The sequence below is a fragment of the Hibiscus syriacus genome, unplaced genomic scaffold (assembly GCF_006381635.1).
Source record: "Hibiscus syriacus cultivar Baekdansim isolate YM2019G1 unplaced genomic scaffold, ASM638163v2 tig00112285_pilon, whole genome shotgun sequence".
NCBI lineage: Eukaryota > Viridiplantae > Streptophyta > Magnoliopsida > Malvales > Malvaceae > Hibiscus > Hibiscus syriacus.
In genome coordinates, this window is record NW_024063293.1 from 3,239,228 (window position 1) to 3,246,609 (window position 7,382).

Genomic DNA, 7,382 nt, shown 5'->3' on the forward strand with positions numbered 1-7,382 from the left:
TATTAAATAATAAGCATTTGAAGCATATCAACAAATTACATGTTTTAATACAAATGATTTGTGTAAACCTTGTATGGTAAAAGATACTATTAAGTGTAGTTGTCTGTTCTGATTCTTTCCCAGTCTTTGACAATCTTAAGGTTAATGGGCCCTATTGAGAACAAAAGATTGATTGGCGAGCTTTCATCTGCTGAAAAAATGGAAAAGCTCGTCCGAGTCGAAATGACTTGATCGGTAGCATACCACCAATGGCACATACACTTCTCGATTAATCCGATCTTGGTCTGTTTGGGCCACTTTTATGACTGTTATACATGGGTAAAAGCCATCGTGACTTGTGTTTCCGTCTGCCATAACACCGCCAATAAAGTACCGACAGTGCTGCCATGCAACCAACGGGAATGGCCCATCTGCAAAAGCAAATAAACACACGAGGTAAACAGGGAACAGATAATATCTATATTCAACGTAACCCGGGAACGGTAAGGGGGGAAACTGGTCATTCTGACAATCTTTTGCTAAGAATACATAGTCGAGAGCTATATTACCTGTCCAAATCAAGGATGGGATTGTAGACAATAGCTTCCCAAGTGGCTACAATATAATGCCACACAGGATTGTAGTAAAGAGACTCCGACGACCAAAACAACCTCGTATACGTCTCTAAGAAGATGAATAGTATCCATGCAGCCATTTCAACCAATATGAACTTTATGATAAATCGACCAACCATCACAATGATGAGGGAAAAGGCCACCAACCAATTGAAGAGCCTTTGATTGTATTCCTTGATGAACAAGGAACGTGACTTCCCCAACATCTGCAAAATGTATGGTACATTCGGAAACAAATTATTTAGCATAGATATAAGAAAATACAAATTTCTACGGTTCCAATTAGAAAGCACCATAAATATATCTTTTCTATTTAATAGTCAAGTTAAAAAAGATTGAATGGAACTCCTAAATATGGCAACAGAAGAAAAATAACATATTTAAGGGGGAAAAAGCTGAATAGGGAACTGCAAAGATTCCTGATTACCTTCATCATCCGTTGCTCGTAGTTAGCTTTTGAAGGCCCAATGCACTCCCGTTCAAAGCTTTGGTTACATTGCAGGAAACCTGCATTAAATTTTGCCATAGAAGGAAGCTTGAGAACTTGAAGCTGGTCCATGTTGTCTTCACATCGGGTATATAATGCCTCACAGACCCTCGAAGATTGATATTGATTTGCCATAAAGACATTCTTTTGTACCTGGATAAAAATTCCACATTAAGATATGAGAATTACAAAATCTAGTAGTCTACTAGAACATATTACATACGAAAATAATTAAAAAAGCAGGATTATTACTCTAAAAACCCGGGATAGATATCTACATGCCTACCATTATAAAGTGTAACAAAAAAAAGAAAGAAAGAAAGACGTCTTCATATAAATTTTCTGCTTGTCTAACAGAAAAACTTCTCATGTGGTTATCTATTTATGTTTCCTCCTTGTCTACCAACTTACAACATCTCCTTTTCCGACTGCTAAAGAAGAAATGTTGATGGAAAGAACCACAAATTTGAATAACTCATGAAAAAATCTAAATGTATGAACTGATATAAAGGGTAATGCCCTTTAAAGTTCCACTCAATACCTCCTTGATTTCTTCATCTAGTTGCTCAAAAGATTTCTTTGCATGGTGGCGACCAAAATGTAGTCCATCAAAAGTCTTCATTGCTTCCTCTCGAGACCTTTCATGGATATCTTGTAAGGATTGCTCCAGCACGGGTAAACGCAATTTTTCCATCCTTTCACCATACAGCTTTAAACATCGCTCTACAATACCTTTATTGAAAACCTCTACAAGAGAGCCTGTTGATGGGATTTCCCCTTTATTCAAAGCTTCAAGTATCTATAAGATTAAAACAAAAAAACATATTAAAAATACTAAGTTATGGACATCAACTAATCACAATCCCTAACAACTAATTTAAGAATTCTCACAATTCATGAACTCCAACTTATCAAAGAAAAGGTAAACTAACCTTCTCCAGGAATGAAACAAACTCCTTTCCATTTAAAGGCTTGCCTTGCACAATCTTTGGGCGTATAACACTAGCGACAAGCTCTTTCAATTGCTCTCTTTTCTTAACATACATGGGATCAAGCTCATCATCCTTCAGGTCACAAAGCTTTGTTCGAATGAGATGAGGCTGTAAGTTCAAACTTCAATTAATTAAGGTAGTAAAGGTTTAGATTTTAACAATTACCATAATTATTTGTCAACATATAACACAGATCTGCAGCAAATCAACATATGAGTGAAAGCATACACACATTCTGTCATCCTAAATCTCACTGTAAGCATGCACAAAGATATCTTTGCCTTCTGTACCACCATATAAAACAAAATGCAAAAATGAAATGTAACCATGACTAGGAAAAAGTCTTATAGAAATCAAGCATCGATTTATGTATCTGATCAGAATGAAAATAGCACAGGAAAGGGGAGAAACAAGGAATACAAGTAAAAAGATTGAAACTCACACCTGGGGTAGGCTAAATGCGGTGCTATTATCCCCCATTACAGCTAATGAATCCCGGATCTGGTTAACCTGATCAATATTTCTGTCCCCTGAAAATACAGAAGACACACATCATCATCATCAGATCATCCCAAAAATAAACATCCGTCCAAAACAACTAAGGATGCTTGAGTAAACTAACCATCAGTGTTTGGGACATGTCTAAATGCCTCATCCACCATTTCTTTAACTGTTTTCCCTTCTGTATAAAACCCAGAAAAATGACAGTGAATTGACCCTGAATTGTGGGGTAGAGGCAACTGAACTGCCTAATGGCATCCAGAAAGGAATACCTCCCAAATCTTGCACATCATTTTCAATGAAGCTTAATACTAGTTTAGTGAATGAATCCAACGCAAAGTTTAACCAGGCATATACCCAAGCATATAAAAGCAACAAGAATTTGATGAATAGAATATGTTACTTGGACTCGGGTGTAAGTCTTAGATACAGGTATGGTTAGGTTTCTAAGTGTTTCCCTATATTTGGAAGATCTTTGGAGGTCATATCCCCATATCCAAGAGTCGAACACAAGGGTAGGACAGAAGTACTTCATGAAAAATGAAGAGTCCGAGTAACATAACGAATACACGCTAGAAAGGGATAACTCTGACGCAATAATAATATTGAAGGCAGTGCAATTGAAGCTAGCATGTCCCTGGTATATTAAAATTTTAAGTATCAGGGCCTCATGACACTTCATGAGTCATATGCTTGAGGGCAATTATGAACTTACCCAGAAAATCTCGCTGGATAAGCCACAAAAGTTTTGCAGGTTCAAAAGCAACATCTTGCCCCTACAAGAAACTTAGTTACTTGAGAATCTCCACTGCCAAACAGCTTCATTTGTACAAACATAAATGAGACAAACATTTTAGAGGGTAAGTCAAAATTTACCTTCACTCTGCTCCATTAATTTTTTGTCAAAACATAAAACACAAGTTAGTGTCAAAATTAACCAGCACTAAAATGTAAAATAGCACTAAGCTTGCTCGGTGAATGTGATAAACTGATAACACTTTCAATTCAGCATATGGAAGAAAGGCAAACCTTCCATAAAATTCTTCAGCAAGCTCTACAGCAAATGACAGCCTATATATGTCAGCTTCCCGGACCTAATGATAGAATAGCACAAAGATAAACCCATCAACAAAAAATATTCCATCAATGGAGCTGCTAATTAAGGGCTTTGCGACTTTTAGCCACATGCCATCAACCTGATGCATAGGTTGTGATGCTAATTGAATTGCTTAAATGCTAAAATTGACAACATTGCTTTATAAATGATACTTGGATAGCACTTTAACTTTATCCGAGGAGAGAGAGAGAGAGAGGCAACTTATTTTCTATCAAAAAAGAGAGAGGTAACTTATAAGATTTTCTTTTATTGGAAGACATTTTTCTATGTAAAAGAATAATTCCTTCAGACACCTCCGTTTCAATTTATCAAAACCCCGTTTTTTATTTACTTGTATTTTTAAGAATCAAACATATCTTAACCACAAAATCTCACACATAAATGATATTTAATATCTGGCTATATAATCCCTAAAGTTAAGCAAACTTTTAAAGAAGTAATATCTCAAGAAACACTTGGCCTCACAAATTTTAGCTTGAATTATCTGGTCTAAAACTATAGCCTTTTCAGCTTCCCAATATATCAATGTTTCAAATAAGAGCAGCTATAAACAAGAAAAAAGTTCTAGAAAAAAATATAGAAGAATTAACTAACCATCTCAGGCAGGTTATAAATTAGTACAGAGCTCATAACAGTTGCCAAAGCAAAAATTCTGCATGAATAAGCATCAGAAAATAAATACAGCTAAAATATACTATATAAAACAAGTTGAAGTCATGTGCTGGAATTACCTATCATCATACACTTGACTTCCCAACACTTTCAAAACCTTCAGTGTCAAGGTAGAAAACCGAAGTTCTTACTCCATTAATATCCATCTCTACCGGTGTTCCCCAAACCCAAACCCCTGATAGAGACAGTGTAAATATCCTATTTAACAGGTGTGCATAATTGTAACATTCTTGTTGTCTTACCTTTTGTTTTTGTGTCACGCATGTGTCCAACACCAAATCCTGATGAATAAATAAGAAATAGCATAAAAAACAAGAAATCAAATTGATCCCATTTGAAATTTCAAAAATGTTGAAAGTGACAATAATGTCTACAAACAACAAAGCAGCTTATAGCAGTAAATAATGCACCTTCTTGGCAAGACAGTGATAGAAGTTGATTTAGCAGAAAAGATTTGCCAGAACGGTAGGGACCAATGACCTGGATATATGAATCCACAAAATGATAGCTTAAAAATGGGAGAACTTAGACCGAAGGCCTTAACCTTTCAAAATTGATATGTCATGTTACAGGAATAAACCAACACTGTCATCCAGAAAAAAAAAAGTTAGATATCACTGAAGAAATCGGTAAATGATGTATGATTTGCATCTTATATGCAAACCATAGTTTGAGTCTAACTGATATTTAGAGTCAGGTCATCAGATATAACCAATAAACTGCAAATACATGCTAGATGCCTGGAAGGGTATCTAAACTTACAGCAACAGCTGCAATTGGGGTATTTATTCTGCTGATGGCTTCCAAGCCCTCCATCGAAAGACGAAGCTTTGTATGACCACGATCAGGCTCCACAATAGGAAATCTATATGTATAAATTCAAGTGGAAAAAAGGAACAAAGAACAGAACCAGATAAAATCAAATATCATTATCACCTACTGAGATTTGTGCAGTTATTTCAAATGCAGGCAAAATTTTCAGGCAAGTCCTAAGTTAAAATCAAATTTCAAGGAGACATTTGAATTCACACTTAAACAGCATTTACATGTATTTTGTTCATCTAAAAATGAAATTTCCTATATGAATCACATATCGTATTGCTATTTTCCTGCATCATATGCCCAAATGCTTCTGCAAGTGCACAAGAAATATTTTAGGGGAAAACCCCCACTTATTAGCATCAGTGTAATGAAGAATGGCTTCTGAACGCTCCCCAATATTAAAGCAACACGGCACTTTGATCTAGATTGATGTAACAACCCAAGCATACTTATATGAATCCTCATCCAATACAATCACTTCTTAAGGTTACTATGGCACAACCCATACAAACTATAAAAGCTTATAATAAAATATGCCTTAACAATACCTAATGCTTCAAGTGTATAGCAGAGAAACATTGAAAAAGTTTGAGTGTGTTCGCATAAACCAAGACTCAACATAACATTCTAACTTCCAACTAAGTGAGATGAAATCAAATCAATACTAATTACAAATCAGAACTCACCAGAAATGGGTCATTCTAAAGAAAACCAATGAAATGTTAAACCTCTTCCAGGGAGCAAGCTAATTACAACTAGTTAAATTCAAATAACCATCACTCTTGAAAAATATTACTTCAGAGCAAGAGCCCTTTTACTTGTAGCCAGACTACCGAAGCCTTGATGCTAAACAAGTGACTTTATCAGATTATAACAACCATGATCTATCCAAAGTAAGCACTTGAATATTACATTTGAATCAGGCAATGATTATTTTCAGAAGATTTTCTTTTTTTCCGTTAACTTAAACTTACAATACCTAATTTATTTATGAATAAGGGCTGATGGGGGTCATCACTCTTAGTCAATGAACTTAGCAGAAGCAGAGATGACAACAAGCTTGGCTCAAAGTTGTCTCCACTCTCGGAACATTATTCTAGTTTTGTTCGACACAGATATTAAAGTAGTACAAGCATTCAGAGTTCATCTTGAGCTTATAAAATCAAATCAATAACACAATCAAAATTAAAAAAAAAAACAAACTTAATGTAAAAAACAAAACAAAACAAATTGGCGGCGATAACTACCAATAAACCATATTGTGCAAACGAGATCTTAGAACCATGCAAACAGGTGCCAAGTTTAAAAGCTAACAAACAACAATTAAGGAATCGCATCTTAATCAACTGTTAACTACTTCAGTAACTATAAATTGATTCAACGATAAAGCATAAAACTTTGAACATAACCAAACAAACTTACGGTTGGTGAAAATTGTCGATTGAGAATGACCCAGAAGCCAAAAAGAGGAGAAGAACCGAAACAACAAAGATCCGATAAGAAATATCCATTGTTAGCAAAGATTGCTATTGTTCAAATGCAGATGGAAGAAACTGTACAAAGAAGGCAAACACGAAAAATAAAGGCAGGGATTTGAAAATAAAGAGAAAAAGAATAAAAAAGGGCGAGAGTGAGATCTAAGTACACCTGCAGATTGGGTTTTACGTTTAGAATCGTGAACGTGCGTGCGGGAAGGTATCTTCTGCATCTACAGAGGGAAAAAAGAAAGACAGAAAGAGTGGAAACAAACAAGCAAGTGCAGAACTGAAACTATGGTGACGGTGGGTTTAAGTTAAAGAAGAACCGGAGGTCAAGTGTTTACTTGGCTGTTTTCTATTGGTTGATTAACAAGTGTACATGTCGGAGGTTTTTTGACCTTGGCCTTAGTAATCCAGACAGATCTGCGACATAGAAGCTCTAAGTTAGCCGGACCTTACTCATCTTCCGGTCTTTATTTTTTTTTCTTTTTTTCTTTAATTTTATAAAATTTTACAAACAAAATTTTAGTCTTCAATCATATTCATTGTTTAAATACGTATTGATTCGAACCTCTCTTTTAAAACATTTTGATTTCATCACATAATGAGTAGTAGCTTCAAACAAAATTAGTCTAGTCAAAAGCTAAAATTCAACACAAGAACTTGTCGATGAAAAAAATTAACTATATTCATGATCAT

The 7,382-nt window shown here is 35.2% G+C and overlaps 1 pseudogene; it reads right to left on the reverse strand.

Annotated features, from left to right (window-relative positions):
- Positions 1-23: 23 nt before the first annotated feature.
- On the reverse strand, positions 24-6,822 carry LOC120177146 (annotated as a pseudogene).
- Between the last annotated feature and the right edge of the window lie 560 nt (positions 6,823-7,382).